The sequence below is a fragment of the Tyto alba genome, unplaced genomic scaffold, assembly GCF_018691265.1.
Source record: "Tyto alba isolate M040663 unplaced genomic scaffold, T.alba_DEE_v4.0 Super-Scaffold_2, whole genome shotgun sequence".
Lineage (NCBI taxonomy): Eukaryota > Metazoa > Chordata > Aves > Strigiformes > Tytonidae > Tyto > Tyto alba.
This window is the reverse complement of record NW_024881282.1, coordinates 67,735,042-67,758,389: the sequence shown is the minus strand read 5'-3', so window position 1 is coordinate 67,758,389 and position 23,348 is coordinate 67,735,042.

Here is a 23,348-nt window from a genome sequence, read left to right as displayed (position 1 = left end):
TACAGAGGCGTTTTAGGTTGACATGATCATGCCATTTAAAAAATATTAGTCATCTATTTTAAGTCAGGTAATTGCTTGATCAACACTGTCAACTATATTAATTGCTCTGGGTAGCTTGATATAAGAGCATTCACAAAATATTCTTGTGCCTCATTTGATTTTTCTGAAAAAGGTGAGCTGTTCGTAGAATACTATTATGCCCATATCAGGCCCAATTTCATAAAATGAGGAATCAGTCAAATCTCTAAATGGCTTTTACAATGTATCTGCACCCAAGTCTTCAACTGGGTTAAATGATTAATATCCTTCTACCTTGCTCTTAGGATTGCAAACCTGATCTCATAAATCCCAGAACATGACTTTTCAGTGTGTTTTTTCCTGCTTTTTCTGTTTTTCCTGTTTTTCCATTGCCCCACTTTCTACAATATACATGACTGCAAAGTATGTGCAAAGTAGGTGCTTGCATCAAATCAATTTTTAATATTTTATGATGATGCAGCAGGTGTAAGTGTCAAATGTACCTCTCTTATCCCTGAGCAACACCTACACACCTTCAGCTTGCTTCATCACTAAATCAGGTAAAAGAGGCTTTTTAACAACAACAACAAAACAATATTGACATTTAATATTATTTTCTGAAACAATGATTGTGACTTAAAGGCTGGAGTGATCACTAGCAAAAAAATTACATGAATTGTGAAGAAGACTGGTCATCTGATAAAAAGTTTAAAGTAATTAAGGTTAATAACACCACCAAATGTTCAGCAACACAAGTTTACTGATTGGTGGCAGGCAGCTTTTTAATTTGCTGGAGGATATGTTTTTAAGAAAGTTGCGTTCTTGTGTATAGACTCTCCCAATATTATTAATCTTTGAGAACACGGTATTCTTCTTGATGCAGCAAAGCTAGTAATTATAATATATAAAAATAGCTAAATACCCAGGATATATATAATTATTTTGTCACTCACAAGTCAATTATTTTAGTTCAGCATGAACTATGCATTTTGTCCTTAATAGAGTACTTGGATAATTTCTTTACTAAAAAAAAAAAAAAAACAAAAAAAAACCAACCCCAAACCCAAAACCCTGCATCAGTAAAATGTGGTAAGAACTGTTATGCAAAAGACTAACATTGAATTGTTTGCAGTACATTGGAGAGAGTTGGCAGGCTGTGCAGGAACTGCAGAAGTGTTAAGATTTATTATTTTCACTGATTTAATCTCCAGATTCCCTGATTAGATTTGTAGACAAATTGTGATTGTACCTGTTTCATAAACGTGGTCCCTGCACTGATGAGCATGAAAGTCTGCTACAATTGCCAGGATAATTGAGGGTGTTTTCTCAGCAAACAGTCCACAGGTTCTCTTCATGGGAGATGTTACAAGTTGGGTGGAGTTGGTATTTTTTTGTTTGTTTTGTTTTATTTTTTTCCCCTCTTTTTCCTCAGTTACTTTGAAATGTTTATTCTGCTGTGAATAAAAGGAACATATGAATGGTTCTTTAGGCAGAGGCATCTAGGACAGACTCTAAAATCTCTGCATGGAATTGCCACAGACCAATCTGCAGAGAGTGTAGACTGCTGTTAACCTTTTCTTGGTCTATGTCAGAAAGTTAACCTCTCAAAAAGAGGCAAATTTTAAACAAATGCAGTGAGACTGTTCCTGGCTCCTGCCTCAGCCCCTTATTGGTACAAGAGCTCTATGAAGTCCCAGAAAACAATTCTCTGGTCATAGATATTGTTGAAGCTGATGCAAAGGGTGCTACACTCATAGTCTTGCACGGGGCTAAATAGGATCTCAGGGTAAACAGAGGTGGTAGGGTCTGTCTGTGTAGCACCATGGGGATTGGGGGAAGCAGAGTACTCTTTTGGAAACTGCTCTGACTTGTCATTGCAGTCCTTGCAGCAGATCTGGAGAGCATGACAGGGCTGCAGAGTCCTCTTTACCTCCTGATATTTTATGCTACACTTTTCCATGATGTGACACAGCTAAACCCCAGTGCATGCATTTTTTTTGTTTTACTGAGTAAGGTGAGAGTAACAGGTTTAAAGTTACTGATTCCTGTGATTTGGTGTAGGAACGTCACATTCCCTTGTGACTCAGATCATGCTGGATCAGTATTAACTATAATATATTTAAAGAACATAAAAATAAAAGTGGTTATATCTTTTCCATCATTCTGTCTAACAAAGTTCAATATTTTCATTGTCTGGTATAATTCACAGATATTATACCCCATAACTGTGAGACAGCCTGAACCACAACAAAGAAAAATCTTCTTTGAAGTCTTGGTTACCTTGCATTCAGGTCCACCTTATCTGTTTTGTACTTTGCACCTCAGATACAAATGACCAGCACAGGCAATTTCCCCTGTGTAAATCCTTCCATAGCTGGGGTGAACAGCCCTCTAGGATTATCAGGTTTAGGTCTTATTCTGAACACAGTTCAGTTTGACTAATCATGGTCTGTCAGTCTAACTTGCTTTCTGCAGGTTTGAATATCTGGGCTAATCCGATCCCTTGTTTTCTTTCCTGTAAACGCTGTCATCACAGTAGTGCATAATGCACCTCTAAGAGGTATTACTGTGTTGAAGAGAGGTGGTAATGTCCTTTGATCAAGAGACCTTCCCTCCGTCTGAGGGAAGGAAGGCAAACAGGTCACAGGGAGAGCACTGGAGCCCATACATGACACGAACTGGGAACTGGAGGGTTTTTTGAACTCTCATTTACCTTGGAAGAGGAATTGTTTTTTAATGTGCTGAAGGCTGAATTAAGTATTGAACTGTTGAAAAGGAGGCTACCAATCACCAGACAAGTGAAGACAAGACTATTCTGTGACCTTGAATGACTACAGGATTTGCTGCCAGTTCAATTTAGCGTTCAATTTGTTGCTGATGTTGCTTCTTTTCAGAAATATTGGAGTCATGCAGTAGAAAACACAGGGCACATACTGAAACATTGCTTCTTAGGTCAGCAAGAGTTTAGATGGCTGTTACTAATGTAACACTTTGCTTTGCTAAATACACTGTGGAACAGGGTCATGAGAGTTGGCTTTGTCATTAGGTGCTGAACTCGGAAAGCCTTAGTTCTCAAATCATACATCTTTGCCCTGGAGGGTAATTATAGTAGCTGATTATAGCAGTAGGCCTTTATCTTCTGTGAGGACAGCCAGTAGGGGAGTAGGGGAGCTTGTTGTTATGCTAAAAAGCAAGCAGATCCAGTTGCCTCTTTGTTTGTTTGTTTGTTTTTGTGTAGAGCTTAACTCCTCATTTAGCTGTTCCTCATAAAAAAAAAAAAAAAAAAAACAAACTTATTTGGAAGCACAGACCACTGCTACCATGGGAGGAATACCACAGTGCAGCTTCATTCTTTTATTGTTCTGGTCAAACTGATCTCACTTTTTCACAGGAAAGGAGCAATGAAAAAGATATCACATTGCTAGTTTGTTCTTAAACAGCTGTCATTTAAGTTGCTGTTGTCCTGAAGATTGGTATTTCATTTCCAGGTTCCGTCTTACACTTACATTGATCTAAATGGAAAACCTTCTGTGACTAATTTACAATATGTCTTTCAGTGCTTTGCAGGATGTATTGCCTACTACAGCTGACATGCTGATGTCACGAATGCTGAAACAGTCTCTATACATGCAGTGTGTGCTGGTGTGCATTGATTTGTTGTAACTGTTGTTAGACCTCAGCTGCATACGGACCTCAGCAGATATGGATCTCTACTTCCAGAAAGACTGAGGATCAAGCCTTCAGGTTTTTTTCTCGTATTTGGTTCATATCTGGGTGACTTACATGTGGAGATGAAGGTGTTTTAATTTAGGTTGAGTTCTTCCGAAAATATAGAATTGTGAAGATGCTGTTATAGTTTGGCACACTTGTTACCAACAGGTGTCAGTGTTGTAGTGTCTTTTTATTGTTCAGGGCCTGCTCCTGTTCTGTTTTGCTAGACATTTTTGCTTCAGATGAGTAACACACCACACACAGGGTTGCTCACATAGCTTTAACACATCCTGTCCTGAAGAACTGACACAAAAAGAAGTACCTTTTTCCCGGTCATGGTAACGAAGGCTATTAGGAGAATATTTCATATTGCAGATTGCTAAACTAAGCAAAGCTCATCTAGGATACAGTGTTAGATAATGATGGTGTTAGGGAAGTGAAAGGAAGACTATAAAGCACTGTAAAACTAGCTGCTGGCAGGGAAACTTGCAGTACTGGCAGTTACCATCTTCTTAAATAAGCACTAGACTTCTTGTCTATAGTTTATTGGCCTGATCCTTCAAAGGAAAATAGTTAAGTATGTTACTTTTTATCTGCTTATGGAAAAAAAAAAATCCTATTTTCTGTACAGCAATAAGTAAATATCTAATTTTTTGTTTTATTGATAGTGACAACTGTTGATAGTGACTTTTAAGTCAGATCAATATGATACATTATACTTGTAATGGGACTAAGATTTTCTGGATCACTTTCAAACATTAAAGCCAAAATATTTTAACAGTGGTGTCTAAACTTAAGTTCTACATTCATAGCCCATGAATAGCAGATTTACAAAGAATCTTCATATCTTCCTCACAAATATTTGCCTTATTAAGTCTTCACGTGCCTCATACAAGCTATGACTTGAAGCAAAAACCTGGTTTGATATCTACGTTTCTAGTAGATAAGAGCAGGTAAACTCCCACCTTGGCTGAGCAGAAAAGCTCAGCATCTGTATCTGTCTAGAGACCATCAAATTTCACAAATTAGGTGTCTGTATGTCTAAATCCTCAATCAGCCCTGCCTGGCAGCTATGATATCAGCATATCCAGCCCACAGTGGCATTGCTGAATTCAGTTAAGAACATGAAGCAAAATATAAGGACATCTCCATTTCACATATTTCGCATATGTAACATCAAAGACATTTCTGTTTTATCATTTTCCTTTTCAGGGACAAAAGAATTTTCCTCTTACTTCAACATTGTATTGAGACACTTCTCCCCATTTTTAATCCCATCTGCTATGACCTAGCAGGCAATTAACAACCTTCTGTCTGGATGAGTCAGGGTATATTCATTTTTCAAGTTTTATCACTCCTTGGGGGTACTATTCTGGAAAAACACATGAGGACAGGTTCCTTTAAGGTAGTCAAGACTGACTTTGAAAAATCCTAAGTGAGGGTTGAAAAAGAAAGTTTAACTGGTAATTCTGCATAAAGGTAATATTTTGGTGGCACTATACTTTTGTTAACATGGGCAGTGTGAAAACTCTAAGTGTCTGACTCAGAAAACCTAAAGGTTTAGATAAAATAGATTATAATCTGTGAACTGATGCATTTGTCACTAAGTCTTCCTTATTTATGCAGTTGTGTGATGCAGGACTGTACTGACAGTCTCAGCTGTTCAAAAACCAGAAGTTGAGCCTCCGAAGCCTTGTCGTAAAACCATGATTTAAAAGATAATGGGTTCTATCTGCTAACTTATTGAAGCTTTTCTTTGCAATTTTGATAAGCATGCTTAAAACAACATCGTGCAAAGCAGAAGAGATGCTTTGTTTCCCTCCAGAAGTGGATAAGCACACAACAGTAAGATGTTAGTTGCTTACTTAAAATTGCTTTCTTCAGTAAAGCTGTTTTATCTGGGAACTAAGTAATCACTACTGCAAATCAGTTACCTGCTGCAATGTGCTGACTTGATGCTGTATACAATGGTTGTGAGGAAGTAAAAAGCACCTGTTACTTAAATGTAGCAAAATATGTAAATGCACTGCATGGTGCTTTATTGCATTGTCACCTTGAAATGGAGAGGTAGACAGCCCGTTGCATGTGTATGTAAATGAATAAATGTTCTCCGATTCAGTGCTACAGAACATTGTGAAAAAGCTGAACATGACAACAGAATTTAACAGGAAAGGATTTTTATTGCCTTGCTTAGTGTAGATGTTTGTGAAGAAATATGTGAAATAAGCAGATTTATATTGCTGCTGATGATGTAGAGCATATTTGCATTGTATGCATTAAAGAAACAATTCAACCCAAGTTAACTCATGAGAGTACAACACTCACTGTTACAAAGATTAGCAAGAAATTAGTCATATAAATGGCTCTGTGGCTCTGTTGGTTCTGTGACACACCTGCAAGTGTCTTACTGAGCATATACACTGGCAGCTATTGCTGTATTATGTTATTGATAGAAATAAACCCAGGGCTGAACTGAAGCCCAGTATCAGAGTTGCTCTGTCTTAGGTGAAACTCATACAACTTATGTGGGTGGGTTGAATCTGGCCAGCAACTGAGAACCCACCCAGCTTTTTGCTCACTCCCTTTTCCTGTGGTATGGGGATTAAAAAAAAAAAAAAAAAAAAGAAAAGACTCATGGATTGAGATAAAGATAGTTTAATAGGTGAAGCAAAAGCTGCACATACAAAGAAAGCAAAATAAGGCATTTATTCATTACTTTTCACTTCCTGGAAAGCAGGGCCTCAGCATGCATAATGGTTAGTTGGGAAGACAAATGCCACAAACACAAGCATCCCTGCCTTCCTCCTCCTTTTCTTGAGCTTTTGCTGCTGAGCGCAACATCATATGGTATGAGATATCTTTTGGGCCAATTCAGGTCAGCTGTCCTGGCTTTGTTCCCTCTCAGTTTCTTGTCTATCAGTAGCCTACTCACTGTGCAAGCACTGCTTAGTCATAGGCAAAACACTAGGTGTATTATCAGCACTGGTTTAGTCACAGATTCAAAATGCAGCACCATACAGGCGTTATGAAGACAGATAACTCTATCTGAGCCAGACCCAACACAGCTTATCAAGACAGAAGGTGTAGGGCATGAAGGATTCATTAGAAATTTGCCCCCTCGTTCCCCCACCCCCCTGCCACCCTTTCTGTCTGCTGCTTAAAAAAGTAGTGCTTTCGATAAGCAAAGGCATGGTCCTCATCAATATCTGTCACTCTTCTCTGACAGAAAATGAGTGAAGGTTGTATACTGGTTTGTTGTGGCAAGACACCCTGTCTGCAGTCATCTGAATCCTTTCTGCAATATCAGATGTCACATCTCTTCTTCTGAAGAATGGTAATTCCATAGGACATGCTGAAGCAAATTGAGCAGGAGTGTAGGTTCAACTTCAATAAAAAAAGATGGTAACAGCACTTGTGATGTGTCACACTTCTATCTGATGTATGAAAGAAAATCAAATGCCATACATAACCCCAGTCTTATTCATGTCAGCAGAAGTTACGCATACAAAGCTGCAAATGCTCAGCAAAAGTAAAATGCACCAAAGTTACTTTATTATATTAGAATAAAAAATGATTGGTATAGTATAAATGATTAGTATAGATGCCTAGTATTCATATAAAATATTATAAAGCATATGTTTTATGATTTAACAGCGGAGGTTTTTTTATGTTAGGGTTCCAAATACTATCTAAATACTTGCACAGTCTATCAGGGAATATGTGCTTCATTTCTATAGTGCCATAGCTGAGTGTAAATACAGAAATAGCTTTGGTATCATGAGCATTTTACACAGGACTAGTTTTTAGCTCACTCTGCTGGAAAATGAAATATGATATCATTACCAACGTAAGGTGAGGGACTGAATTTCCCTACTTAGAGTTGGCTGTCCCACCCAGAGCTGCCCTGGTGGCACAGTACTCACCATATCTTTGCCCAGTTCCAAAAGTTATGACAGGGCCTTCCAGATATACACTTCCCTGAGGTTTTGAAATGCATCCTCCAAATGGAAATGAAACTTCAAGCTGCTTTAGCCTGGTTTCCAAAGGAAATCAGATACATGTACCTGCTTGCCTACCACTATTCTGCAAATAATGTTGACAATTCACCAATTTTGTTGCAGTTGACAGGGTGTAGGGGTCCCTGAGATAATTAAGTTTACATCTTACAAAAATCACCAGCAGGGCAGGAGAGAGATACAGTTAATCTGGCATTGAAAAAGCAGTTGCAGTTACCTGCTTTGCTTAACCTGCTAGCTGTCCAGTCAGTGCTAACATGCAGATTGACCCATATGATCAACATATTAATAGTTTGGAGCCACTGAAAGTGGGAGAGTTCTTCCTGCCCAGATAGCAGGAGAAGACACTGGAGTGAGCTGGGGCTTACTGTCAAAGAGGAGCGTTAAAGAGAGGAGCTTCTGTCACTGCATTGGAAGTGAAATTGCAAAGAATATGTAGAGTTAAATTTTGGGTCTGTTACTGCAGTAACGGGATGCTGAAAACATCTGCAGGAAATCATGGTTCATTAGTTTTGTTGTTTTCAGTTAGAGTGGTTTATTCTTTCTTTCCTTCCTTACCTGAACAGCTCTATTCTCTTCAGTCTGCCTGACCAACTTCTTCTATCCTCTGTATGTAGGTACTTCAGGTTGTACACCTAAGAAATAATCCTCTGAAGACTTGTAAACCCCTTAACACCATTCACAATTTTAAATATTTTTGAAACCATGGGGCATCTACCTTTGTCTTCTTGTATTATAGCTGCATTTTTACCATAATTAGCATAGTATGTGAAAAACAGAGTACCTTCATTCATCAGAATAGGGGAAACTTTTTTTTTTTTAATAGATTTTTTCTTAATAACTAGAGCGGGGCAAGAGTTTTCTAATAGAGGAAAGAGAAATGTTATTTTCCCTGCAGTATCCTTCAGAAACCTTGTGCTTGTAATTTAAATAAGCAAAGGAACATTAATTCTTCTAGAAACATTTTACTTAATTTTTAGTTCTTACCCTAAAAAGTAAATGTAAGATGAAAAAATTATCTTATTGTTTGTCAGAGTTTTTATCTGTTTCATTTTCTTTAAGTCATATGCCCCTGATTACTCTGTACAAAACATGATTATTTCAACCATTTGTACTCTATTAATGCAGCTTTGTCTCATATTTTTCTAATGTTAAATTCAAGATGGAATTAAAACATTAAGTTGTACAAATGAAAAAGCAATGAAAAATGACCCTATAAGCTAAACCAAAGCATTTAAAAATAATGAATGTCTGCTGTAGAAAATTTTATGGAGTACAATCACTATCTTGAGAAAAATTATATAATTTGTTGTATTCTTGGAGCTGTTTATTTACACTAATCAGAAGAAATGTACTGCAACATTCAGATTAACAGATGTTTTTGTTTTGAGGTCCTGTTATTCTCTAGCTTTCTTAAATTTATATATTAATATAAAAAAAGAAAAAAAGCTTCACAAGAACTTTCTTTAAAAGCTCCAGAAGTTTTTTGTTTGCCTCGACAACACTTAAAATTATCTAAAAAAGGTTGAATGAACTGTATCATTACTTACTAAATATCAGTTATTCATAATATTACCTAATATGCAAGAACATTTGTAAGCCACAAGTTTGTAAAATGTGCATGGAAAAATGTATGATCGATGACTTTCTAAGGTGAAGTCATAAAAATTGTATAGGCAAATGCTACAGGACAGCATTCCCTTAGCCTCACCCTAAAGGTTCCCAACACTGAATTAAACAGTAAGATGCTTCAGAAATGCAGCAACATATTTGCAGCTTAGGACAAGCACTACTTTGGAAATGGAAATATAATTACTCCATTCAAGGAGTAGCGGCCCGGCCTGACTGTATGTAAGAGACTGGCTTTGTATCAGCAGAAATTCCTCTGAAGTGAGGTGGAAAAGGGAACCAGTCCCTTGCTTTTAACCCTGCTTGACCGCAACAGCTGGTACAAATTCTTGTTTGGTCACCACATGATCTAAGATATTGGCTGAACCACTATTGGGAGATTTGTTCGTATTTGTTCCTAATAGCAATATATTTTCTGATTTTTCAAGCACTTGAAACTCATATAAGTGAGATATATCCAATTTATTTTTGCATGGCCCATTCCTTGTCTTTCTGTGTCTTTAATTAACATAGAACACAAGATTTAATGATTTATTTTAAATGCATATAGTAGGTAAAAAATAAAGGAAACTTCATAAACATCTCTTTTTAGGTCACAAAGTCATCTACACAAAACTTATGAAAGCCATAGTTAGGAAGAGCTGCCACAAAATCTTACTTTGATACACTGTATGGCCATCTGCTGCATTAAACCAGATACATTTCTGTGTAAAAAATGAACTACAGAATGACATTAATTAGCAGCATGACATCCACAGAGGTGACCACTGGCTGACAGTTGGGAGACCCTGCCATAGTATTTTTCTCCTTCGTGGAAGAGGAACAGCCCTGCCTTGCATGAAGTTTTCTGGAAAAGAGCTGACTATCTGAAATTCACATTCTAGAAAACATCTTCCTTTCTTTCTCAAATTAATGAGTTAATTAAAATTCACATGAAGACATGAGATGATGCTTCTAAAAAGGCAAATTTCTGACTGATGGTCCCCTGTCTGCTGTAAAGTAGATTCCTAGCTCCTGACTTTGGCCAAATTTCAAATTTATAGTGGGGTCTGTGAGATGCTGTTTCTTAAAGCAGGGATCACCTTGCTGACAATAACCTGCACCTGTGCAAGGCAGTGTCTCCTGAAGCCAGAGCTCTCTGGAGACTGGTAGCCAGGAGCTTTGGGCTCTCACAGATAGCTCCCTCAAGGTGCCTACCCCAGAGCTAGGCTGATTCTGACTCCTGTTCTGCCATGTCCATGTGCTGGCCTTGAATCATCAAGCACAAAGCCTGATCTATCTCAACCATTCAGTTTTGTTTGAAAAGCTCCCAGGTAGTACCAAGTAACAGCATTGTTTCTGGTCAGCAGTCTGTTGATGTGGACTAATCTGATTTTTTTTTTTTTTTTTTTTAATTATGCTACCTTAAAAAGGCTGTAATCAGTAACCAGGTACAAATTAAAGGAAGCATCAAGGTGAAAAGATAGATCACAGACAATACAAGCTGGCTGTGGAGAAATACAAGGGAAAAAGTAAGAAATTAGCTTAAAATGCCAAGAGTGATACCCTGAAATAAAGATTTAAAAAATTTTCAGTCTAACAACTTAATTAATGCAGAATCTTTGCTGGTGAGGGCCAGAAGGCAGTTGCATAGGATATAGCTCTAATTACAGTATTGGGCACATAAACCATAGATCAGTTGCAGAGTCTGCCTCACTTCCAGCCCCCAAAGCCTCCAGCAACAGCAACAACTTTTTCCTGCTCTTATCTGCTGGCTCTGAATCTGAATGTTATTAATAGTAAGGCAGCTAAAAAATGCAGTGTCAGTAGCGGTCCTCCAAAGGCAATACTGTACATGCAGCTCTCAAAATAAGAAGCACCCACCTACTAACTGAGAGAATGCAAAAGGCCATGGGATGTGGGTTATATGAAGAAGAGAGATGTGAAACATGAACTCCAGGTGTTAGGAAATGAACTATATTCTGAACAGTCTATAATGAGAATTGTACTTGCACAAATACAAGCAGTAGATTTAATGCAATTCAAGAAATTACTATTCATTCTCCAGTAAGTTACTTTCCTTCCTAATTCACTGACCATGAGCTTTTAGTCTATTACAGTGGAAAGTAAAATGGTTTATTTAGGCTTAAATGCACTCTTTATAGATTAAACTGTCACCTGAATAGGTCACAGCCTTAAGAGACTTTCCATCAGATGAGATATATTTTAAAGATTAATTTTCTTGCTGAAAGAAGGCAACAGTAATACTGGGTTTTAAACCTATTTATAATTGAGATCCTTTCTTTCCTATGTATCTTGGTTAATATAATTCTCTTGACAAGTCTTTCCATCTTGACTATTTTTAGAGTATATAAACCTCCTTAAGTGATACAATAACTTTTTTCATGGCTAAAGACTGTGACATGACAAACATGATACTGTACTGGTATATTAATGTAAATAATCTGAAGAAACATATGTTTTGAAGTAGAGAGATGCTAATTAAAAATGCATAATACACAAAATAAATTCACCAGAGAGCTAAAAAAAGTTTTTCACTTACAAAGAAATAAAAGAAACTATTTTCTAAAATAATCAAATGTTTTTCAAAAGAAGGAAAGCAACCAGCTAAGATGCAAGACATAACAATTTGCCAGCTGAAAAGTGCTAAAGCTTGCAAGATGTTATCACAGCTTTTCTTAAGTCTTGCATCTCTTTTCCTGATGGAACTGGAAGCTGGAATTCTCCCTTTAATTTTGTCAGGGATGTATTTTAGCTTAAAGAAGAGAGTCTGGAGGGAAATCAATCTTGTAGCATGAAAAAGATAAAATATAAAATAAGTAAAGAAGAAAGGAATAAACCATCCTCCATATCCACTGGAGATTGGACAAGAAGTCACCATAAATGCCAGAAAAGGAAATTTGTATTTAACATTAAGGATTTTTTTTTAGCAGTCAGAATATATAAACCCAGGGAAAGTTTGTCAAAGGCTGTTGTGGTGTTAGGGGTTTTTAAGCATGGCTTAGATGAGAGGTTTAAAGTCAGACAAACTTTAAAAGAAGAGGTTAAACAACTGTGAGAAATTATTTAGATATAGTTGTTTCTGCTGTAAGAACTAGGTTGCTTAGGTGGCCTATTTGGGTCTCAGTTTATTTATTGAAAACACTTCCAGACAAACCTGTTCTGTCTATTTCTGTCCTCTTCCAGAATAAGACTTAATGAGAGGCTCCTTCTCTCCAGGTTTAGGACTGGCTCTGGAAATCCTTGTCTCCTTAGATGGAAAGCAAAATGGGAACATTTTTGTACTGTGTCTTTGACTCAGTAGGGCTAAGCAAAATATAACCCAGAATATGAAGCACTCCAAAGGTCTCTACCAGAGGTAAAAAGAAGTATGTTTAATTTATAATGTATTATTTCTTTGACTCTGAGAATTTGCTTTGCAGGAAAGAAAATGGTCTCTGTTGCCCACCTTTCATTCTTCACAATAAATATGCACAAGTTTGGTTTATTGAGAAATAGATTCAACCATAATGTAAAACTTTTCACCATCATAATTTTCATTTGTGTTTTTGTTGCTCTTGTTTACAGAGAAATTAATTTGAGCTCTTGGGGCTTGTTAGTTTGAGAGCTGAATATCTGCTTTTTTTCTGAGCTCTTGTGTACTGAAGGTGAGGAACAGAAATTTCAGTGAGATAAAACTCTTGTCCCTAGTCCCTTCGAGGATATTTTTTGAGTAAAGCAAGATAAAAGTTACGGCAGTTTTAACATTCATGGACTTAAGTGACTTCCTCTTCTCCATAGATTTGCTGTTTGTGTGTTTACTCTCCCTGGGCAGATGGTGTGAGTGTATGGTGCAGCAGAAATTATACCATAGTTGTGTTGACACCGTTCTCGTATTTTCTTTGATGTTGTCAACTGTTTGATTTTAGTAAGGTTCTTGCCACTGGTGCATGATTTAGTTGAAACACACTTCAAGAAATTTTCTGGAGAATAATACAGCACTGAGGCAAAATCTACTTTTTGTGTATTTTTTATCCTTGGTCTCCTTGAAGAGGCTGACTGTTCATTCCTTGGTAACTTGGTGCTGAATTTCTTATTTGTTTTTTTCTTAATGGTGTTATCCTAGATATTGCCTTTACTCTTACCACATATGGATTATTGTGAATCATGGAAAAGGAAATGCACCTGTATTTTACATTATCTCATAGATCAGGGATTTTTCCTTATCATATTAGAATAATAATATTGAGTCTGGTTTCTTTCTTTAGCTTCATCTACATTTCTGATTTACTTTGATGCAGACCTAAGATGTGACTCACATCAAGGAGAAAGGGTCTGCAGATTTTAACTTCAAATATTAAACTTTGAAAATAATGTGACCTTAAAAATACACATTTCCCTGCTTTCAGAAAATTTCCAAATTATCCATTCCTAAACATAAGGTACACCACGTAGTCTTGAAGAAAATGACATCTGACAGCTTCAAAAAAATTGTGTAGGAGGGAAAAAATATATCATTTTAATTGTCAAAGCACTGTATTTGAGTGCCTCAGGGTTTAACTGTGTCTATGGCATACAGATGCTGAGTGCAGCGAAAATACATCACTGCTCAGATATTTTCAAATTATTTTTATGTTTTGTTTTACTTAAAACATATAATCTCAACAAATATCTCACATTTAATCCATAAATATATGTCAAAACTTAAAAGTGAAATAAATAAGAGAAATTTGTGTTGCCGGTGCTTTGGGATTGTTCTCTCCAGTGTTTTGTGAAGGCAGGAATGTTCATAAAAATGTTACCTTTCAAGTGCAAAATGTTGGAGAATATTTGATCAATCTATGTTTTGAATTTGTAAGTAAATCTTCATGTCATATTCTGGATTCTAAGAGCAGTACTCATACTTGCAGGAGTGTCATGGTTTAAGCCTGGTCAGCAGCTAACCACTCCGCAGCTGCTCACCCACCCTCCCCCCCACAGACCTGGGAATGGGGGAGGGAATTGGAGGGGTAAAGGGAGACTTGCAGGTTGAGATAGAAGCAGTTTAATAATGGTAATAAAATGAAAACAATGACAGCAATAGAAAAAATAAACGGGCAATGCACAATGCCATTGCTCACCACCCGCTGACCAATACCCAGCCCGTTCCTGGCCATCGATCCCAAAATACCAAGAACCTGCAATCACAATCCCAGAAGCGAGAGAGAGAGAGAGCGCCCTCCTTCCCAACCACACCTCCTCTATATAGTGAGCATGACGTTACATGATATGGAATATTTCACTGGCCAATTTGGGTCTGTTGTTCTGGCTGTGCTCCTTCCCTGCTTCTTGTGCACGGGCAGGACATGGGAGAGTCCTTGAAATCTCAGCAGCAGCTGAAAACATCAGTGTGCTATCAGCATTCTTCTCATACCAAACCCAATGCTGAATCTAAAACACAGCACTATTCTAGTTACCAAAAAGGAACATTAACTCTATTCCAGCCCAAACCAGGACAAGGAGTCAGATCCAATTGTATGTGACCCACATAAGCAATGAAATCTAATTGAAACTTTTCAAATTGCAGATGTTGGTATGAACTGCTTGCTTGTGAACAACCTTCAGAGAAAAACTCGTTCATCTAATTATCCACTGGGTGACTCTGAATAGCAAATATAATTGAGCAAACTGTAAGCTACTCTTCAACAACTCTTGAGCAAAAAGATGCTTGATCTGTCCAATTATTCACAATGTATTTGTTCAGCTGTAAAAGCAGTAATATCTGCAGAGGTTCCCTCCGGCAAATTATATCATTACTAATATGATGGCCCCATGCCTGCTAAGTTTTTTCATATAAAATGACTGCTAACATCTCCTAATGTCTGCAGAAAATTGAAGCAAAGTCTGGGGGTTAGGGTGTTGTGACTGGAATGGAGAGCTGCAGACATGTTTGCAACATCCATTGCTGCACAGCTTTTTGTGTCCATTAACATGAATGCAATTTTGTGTTCAGTGACAGATTATCAGGCCTTTCTACAGCGTGTGCTGCCTCATTCTTACAAAGGTTACAAAGGTTCTTCTCCTTGGAATTTATTTTTCTTTGTTTTAATTATGTTATATATTTAGCACAGACATTTCAGAAGTTTTTCTGCTTTTCACAGGTGATGTATAAGAGATGAGTCTAATCTTTAAGACCCTCGGGCCCAGATGTCATACACAGCATAATTATGCCCATATGGACCCACTTGTAGGATGTTTCATTCATGGTTCCTGTCTGTTGTTTTAGGTCTGCTAGCAGGACCAAATCTGCTTAAACTCCAAAAGATGGAGTTTGGTGTAGGCCCTATCAACTTTCTGCTGTGTCCATCACATTGGAAATGTACTTCATGCTTTAATATTTCACTCTGATGGTGTTAATTCTGATTGATAATTTTTTAGATCATACAACCATATAAGTTTCTTATAATTTCAAGATAACATATATTGACTTGTTTCCTCACTACTTTCCTTTGTTATCTTGTCTGGAACCATGACCTGAAGCCTGGTATTTCCATCTTTCATTATTCATGCCCTTTAATTCTCAAATTATTTTAATCATGCCACAGTTTGAATAAAAGTTGTATTCCCTTGAGAAGTCAAGGAAGCTACACGTTGGCAGCAGAAGAGACTATTAGTTCTCAAAACTCTAAGCTCTGAATGTAAGACATTGTGCTGGGTGCAGGTGCCCAGGTGTTGGTACCAGGGGGGCTGCGGGGGCCTCTGTGCGGGGAGGCCGGGGCTGCCCCGGGCCGGACACGGCCGGTTCCAGCCGGCTCCAACCCCCCCACCGCAGGGCACGGCTGGGCCCCGCGGCCGAGGTGGCGCTGCCTCTCTGGGAAAACAGGCTTAAAAAAGGTCAAAACACTGGCAGTGAGGAGTGAGGGAAAATGAGAGAGGAACAGCCCTGTGACATCAAGGTGAAAGAAGGAGGGGAAGAGGTGCTCCAGGCACTGGAGCAGAGACTCCTCTGCAGCCCACGGAGGACCATGGTGGAGCAGGTGGATGTCTCCTGAAGGACTGCAGCCTGTGGAGAGCCCACACTGGATTAGATATTCCTGAAGGACTGCAGCTGCTGGGAAGGACCCAGGCTGGAGCAGGGGAAAAGTGAGAGGAGGAAGGATCAGCAGACAGAAGCTGTTCTGGACTGACCAAAACTCCCCATTCCCCATTCCCCTGTGCTGCTTGAAGGTTGGGGTGGGTGGAAGAGTCAGGAATGAAGGAGTGAAGTTGGTCCTGGGAAAAAGGTATGGGTGGAGGGAAGGTGTTTTATTTTGTCTTTGTTTCTAACCATTCAAGTTTATTTTAATTGCCAATAAACTAAATTAATTTTCCTCAAGTTGAGTGTGTTGTGCCTGTGGTGGTAATTGGTAGGTGACCTATGTGTCCATATCTTGACCGATCAGCTTTCTTTTTCCACCTTATTTTCTCCCCCTTGTCCTGATGGGAGGGGGAGTGTGAGAGCACCTGGGTGGGTGCCTGGCAGCCCACCAAAATCAACCCACCACACATGTGACCACATGAAGTCAAAAGTGCTTTCAATTAACAAACATTTTTCTTTAAGTAACACTGAGAGTAAATTTATGACTGCTATTTATGAAATATAGAAAATCTACATTCGCCTAGGATCTAGTGTGGTTTGGATGGATCTTCCATGTTTCCCAGCAGGTGGATACTTTCCACCATGTTCTCACTTTTCAGTTATCAGACTTCTTCAAGTTTATAATGCTACTTATGCAAGAATTGCAAGCAACCAGAAAATCTGAAAAATTATTACAGCGTGAATTCCTTCTCACTTTGTCCTGTCAAGTGACTATTTGGAGATGAGCCTTCAAATTAAAAAATACATAGCAAACAAGGAAATGCCTTTCTGCTATAAAATCTACATGATTTTTCCCCATTGGATGTTACAACATGGGGTTTGGTGTATTCTACCAACAAGAAAATTTTCATGTTGAAAATCTTCATATGACGTCAACGAAAGCAAGAACTGTGAAGAAAGGTTTACTTTCCTGATACACAGAAGAAAGCAGGAACAAGAAACCAGGTCCTTTAACCCTGAATACTGAGTCTAGGCTGTTTTAAGAAAAACTGCTGTAGGGCTGATTCATGAGGTAGGTGGTCCACTTTTAAATCTGTATGGGATTTTATTTTTTAATGTTTGTAATTCTTGATTTCTATTTCTGTTTCTCTTTTTAGATCCCTTTTATAATAAGGAAAGAAGGAATGGGAAAGCAAGGAGATGCAGGACTGCCCTGTGAAGGACACATTTGGGAAGGGAGGAAGAGAAATCTTGAGCCCTCTGGAGATATAAATAAAAAGAATATGTATTTACACAGCAATCCCATATGAAATATGTCATCTAAGTAACAATTAGTAAGATATACTCTTTATATAGAGAAAAGCTTGATGAACTGGCAAAACCCATCTCTCTGAAACATCATAGACTTTTAAAAGAAAGACTATGCTACAGGGCTACCATAGTTAGAAATATGTAACTCTGTACAGTCCTTTGAAAGCCTGATTTTAACAACAGTTTTACAGACCTGTTGTTCCATTGGTATAACTAGTATAATTTCAGCTATAAATAATTCAATTATTGGCCTTGAAACTTTTATTTCAAAGCCTTATTGTCCTTCTGGGTATGGAAACTTTCATTAAAAAAAAAATAGTTCTACATATCTAACTTTTTTACTTTTGCACCAAGGCCATTTTATGCTGATAGAATTAAAAATGATGCTGGATTCTCAGTGTGGTTTATTAATTAAAGAGCTGGAGGATATTTGACAAAAGACTTGCTTAATAAAAGAACTAATTGCTTGTATCCAGAAATACAAACTTTACTATAATTTGTATTGTCTAGTAGTATGCTGAGGCAAAGCTTACTGCCTGAAATGCGAAGTATTACTGAATCTTTCTTTCCCTCTGGATTTTGAAAAATGCTAAGGTTGATAAAAACCTCACCAGTTGAGAAGATTGAATATAGGGTCTTAATTAAGAACTTTGCAAATATTGTATTCTGCTTTTCACTCAGCCTGACAACCCCTTGCTGTATCACTGGTATTGGCTGTGTTAATATTAAACTGAATCCATTTATACCTTAAGGAAGAATTCTTACCTCTGGTGAACTGCTGCAAACACTTCATCCCACTACTTCAGGCTAATGAAATGGGCCTGAATTGCACACATGGTGTATCTACCCCTTAGTATATAACTTTCCAAGCCCAAAAAAACATTTAGTTAAGCCAATGAATATTACTAAAAAAAATTTTAAAATTGCTTATCCTTTGGAAGAGAGTATATTCCAAAAAATACACATTTTTTTAATTGAACACAGACGTCTTAAAAATACTGTTCTTGAACAAGAATTTGGGGAATCACCTTGAACTTCCACCCCACCTTTCTGGGACTGGATAGTATCACAGAATCTCTTCAGTCACTTAGGTTTAGGAAACAGGCTGGACTCTTGAGAGGCATCACACTCCCTAGATTTGTACTGCTTATTGTCAAAAGCAGTGAGGTAAAAGAGCCATAGTTTGTGTCAAAACAGTCAAGTGATGTTGTGGCTATACCTTTTGTGGTGTATAAATAACCAGGATGAGAAGATATGTGCTCACTGCTGTATACAGTACAGATGTCTGTGCATGTATCTAAAAAGTAATCATAATGAATACAGATGTTCATTGGCATTTAATAGTCCCTGATATTTCCCTGTTGGCCCCTTTTTCTGTTTTAATTCAGGAAAGCATCATATAGCCCTATGTTTCTAAAGCACACAGGATGTAGAATATCTTAGCTGTGGTGACTTCAGTTACAGATGTGCTCTCTAAAGCCATCCACTACCCCTGGTTTTTTTAAAAAAGATGTTCCATAATGTAAGAGCAAATGGAACTTAATGATGGGAATGTCTCATATGCTTTAAACAAATTAAAGGAATTTATCTTCATACTCAGGATATGGGATAGCAATTTGGAGAGTGTGCAGGATTCATTTCTCTAAATCTATTGCAGTAGTAGCTTTTAAAAGGACGTTGACATTTTTGCGAAACCAAAGATAATACAATCCAACACAGGGAGATCTAAGGCTTTATGAAACCCTTCTCACCTGGATGTTGATCAGGAGCCATCCTCGACTAGTAACCAGACTGTGAAATATATATTGTCAATAATACACCACATGATAAACACCTTTAGGAGCTGCATGTTTTTCAGAAATACAGCAGCAAATCAGTAAGTGATCTTAAAAGGATTGTGTGTGACTCTCATAAAAATACATGATGATTTTATACATATGGCTGGATCAAATTCATCTGGGAAGCTAAATATAAGAAATAAACATAAACTCTGCCAGGATTCAGTGTAAGAACACACTGCGTAATTTTAAAGAACCTGAAGAGAGCTATAATATCATTTATCTTTCAAAATATTAGTTCCATTTGCACAGAAGGACAGAGTTTTCTAATGTTTCTGTATGCTTCTTTTTTTCACACACAGCTTTTTGAGAATAGTATTTCTATATTATTCTGATCTTAAAAATTAGACAGAAATATCTACAGATAGTCCTGAAATGTGAGGTACTAGAAACTCACAAGACTATACTGCTGAGAATAGCCCTTTTGGATTTTTCACAGGTAAAATCAGTAAAGTAAAACAGCTTTTCAGTAAAGCAGTACAGAGAAAATCTTTTAAAGAATAAAATTTAAAAGATGCTAAAGGCATTTTCCTAGTTGACAGCAGCAGCCATGGCATACATCAAGACCTGGTTCCAGGCAATGCCAAGCGTAAAAGTTTATGCCCCATAAATTTCAAATTATGCTTAACTTCGTAGTCCTGATTCATGGACTCTAACAGAAAATGTCCTTTTGGCTCCCACCACAGAATGAGTTTGACTCCTGCAGTGGATATGCACAAAACTGTGGCCAGCTGGCCTGGAGTCATGTTGTGTCTAGTATTGTCTGAGCCCTGCACATTGCACACTGTGGTAGGGGAAAAGAGGCTGCTTGTAGGCAGAAACAATCAGTGGATTGTCTTGAACTCCAGGCCCTTTTTTGCAGGATGGAAAACATTTTGATTCTCATTACATTCAGAAAGCATTGAAGGAACTCAGCACCTAATACAGTGGACTACGAGTAATTGGGAGAGATTTTTTAATGGATGAAAGTAATAAACCTGAACTTAACGTGGAAGCATATTACAAGTGAACATGCAGAATACTTCCTGGGTACCTCCTACGACTAACCTTGTCTCTTTCTGCTTGTCTCAAGGGTTGTCTGGATTCCAGGTTCTTCCCTCTATTGAAGCAATCGGTAGGAGCCATCCAGACCCATGCATATTCTCCCTTGTACACCTTGCTGGCAGTTTGGTTCTTCCACTGCCCTTGTGCAAATGGGGCTAGCAGAGAGGTCTGTGGTAATATCCCTACTCTGACCCAGCAAATACTAGAGTCTAAATAAATTCCTCAAACTGTGGTTATATGTTAATGGACCAGGCTGTAGGGAAAGATAACAACTTTTATTAGATCAATTGATATAGATGGCAAAAACAGATGAGCTTTTGGATGTTTAAATTCTCCTTTGGATGTGAAATACAAACTGGTTGGAAATGTGCAGGCACTTTTTCAAAACCAAAGAAGGATATTACTTCACTCTACGTTAGAGATTCATTTTTATCATTAGGATGTCACAACTACTGCTTCTGTTTGTTGCTGCTTCTGCTTACTGCTATGATGTCTTTTGCATCTGAAACAGGCTTAACATGACCTGTTTATGATCTAGACTCAATTTTGAGAGATTATGTAGGATGTAAATGGTACATATATGTTGCGCTAATTCTTTATATCATGTAAATTTAATCAGATATTAACTGCATTTGTTTGAAAACTTCAAAAGACACTAAAAACAGCCACAGAGGGGCAGCAGACATTTACACTCAAATGATATGATGCTTGTATGCTTTCCTTACCAGTTCTGTTTTCTGTTTAATGAAAAAAAAGCCAACCCTAGAAATTTGTCAGTCTAGGCTTTTCCTTTGGGAAACACAATCTCCTCTTCATTTCCTTCCTGAAAATGTCATAAAAAATATAGGGCAAGTATGCCTGCATACTTACAGGCAAAAACATTTTTTTTTTTAACCATCTTTTTCAAGGAGGTCTAGTGCCTAATATTGAAGTCTAGGCCTGCCTACCCCTATAGCTTTTGATTTTCAGAAATAATATTAAAAGAACACACAAAACATTACTCATCCTCACTGGCAGAGAAATCACTGGCTTTTGTTGTTTCTGCGTTAAAGGTATCAAATAAAAGCTCTGAAAACGCCTTGAACAAGTAATTTCCTGTATAGCGGACATTTTTTACTACTGATAAGAAGTAAAGATTCAGTGTCGGTTCCAGTATAAGGCTTTTACAGCATGAGAGAAACAAAAAAATCACATTTGAGAAACATCTTTGCCTATTTGTTGATTTTCAGGACAGAAACTTGAAGATATTTTAGTAAACATCTTGCATACGGATATAGGTAAAATGTAATTTTTATTATAGATTTTCTGTCATTTACATTGTGATTTATTTGTTCTACTGTAGAAATTACTGTTTGCAATAATGGACATGTAACTAGGAGGTGATTATTTTATATAATTTCAGATAGTTATGACTCTTTAAAAACAGTAGCTTATGTACACTTGCATACGTAAGTATGAGTAGTCTAACTTGAGTAGGGTCTTATCATAAGCTTCAACTAAGGTACAAGATTATGTATCTTTTCCTGAAACAGGCCTACTGAAAATAGCTGATATGCAACGTTTCATTTTCTGCATATGATTTATTGTGATGTTCTGTTGCAGTTACAGGCCTTTAAATAAAGGCGTCCTGGATTTTTACTCTTTCATTTTCAGCAATTTAATTTTTCCAGAATGTGACTATATAAGCTGAAAATTCTTATGTTTGTTCACTCAGATGTGAACATTTCTCCAAAGTTAAAAGGAAATCATTTCAGTTCATTTGTAATGATCTGAATATTGTAAGAACCCTGTGGTTTTCATACTTTCAGAAAATTGCTCAGTTGTTATTTCTTCTTGGATAACTCAGAAATCTGTTGAATGTAATACTTCAAACTTGGCATGAAGAAAATTACTAAGTTGAAATATGAGGCTTACTAAATTTAAATTGAAATGGCAAAAAGCCTCCATCTCTATGTATACAAGATCTGCATATAACACACTCCACATACTCTGTATGTAGTTTTCTACTAATATCTTCAAATTTTGATTCTGCAGGCACTGATATCTGCATATTGATGCAAAACAGAGTCATAACTGTGCACAAAGAGGCAAATAATAAGCTTATTACTGTGCCTGAGCAGCTAGGCTATCAAAGTTCATGCAGGAGGTATCACTTTTCTTTTAGTTATGTTACAACAATAAAATTACGCCACAGGTGTTTCCCCAGTCCAATGGCTTGAACTGTATCTATGTGCTACCCATGTGGACTCTGTTCAAGCCATAAGAAAAATACAGTGTTATTCCTTTCTAAAACAGACTTTCACCCTACTTAAACCCCTGAGGATGTTGAAAAAGATGCTGCTAAGAGGAAAGATTCCTTTTCTAATATAAAAAAGTATTGGCTCCACTGAAGGTACAATGTGTCTCTGTCTCTTTCCCTTCTATTTTTTTATGATGTGCAAAAAATCATGTGTCATGGTTTAACCCTGGCTGGCAGTTAAGCACCACACAGCTGCTCACTCACTCTTCCCCCCTACAGTGGGATGGGGCAGAGAGTTTAATAGGACAGGAAACAAACAAAACAAAACAAAACAAAAAAAATACAAATACAAAACAAATGATGCACAATACAATTCCTCACCACCTACTGACTGATGCCCAGCTAATCCCAGTGCCACCCAGCTAACTCCACCCAGTTTATACATTGGGCATGATGTCAGATGGTATGGAATACCCTTTGGCTCGTTTGGGTCAGCTCTCCTGGCT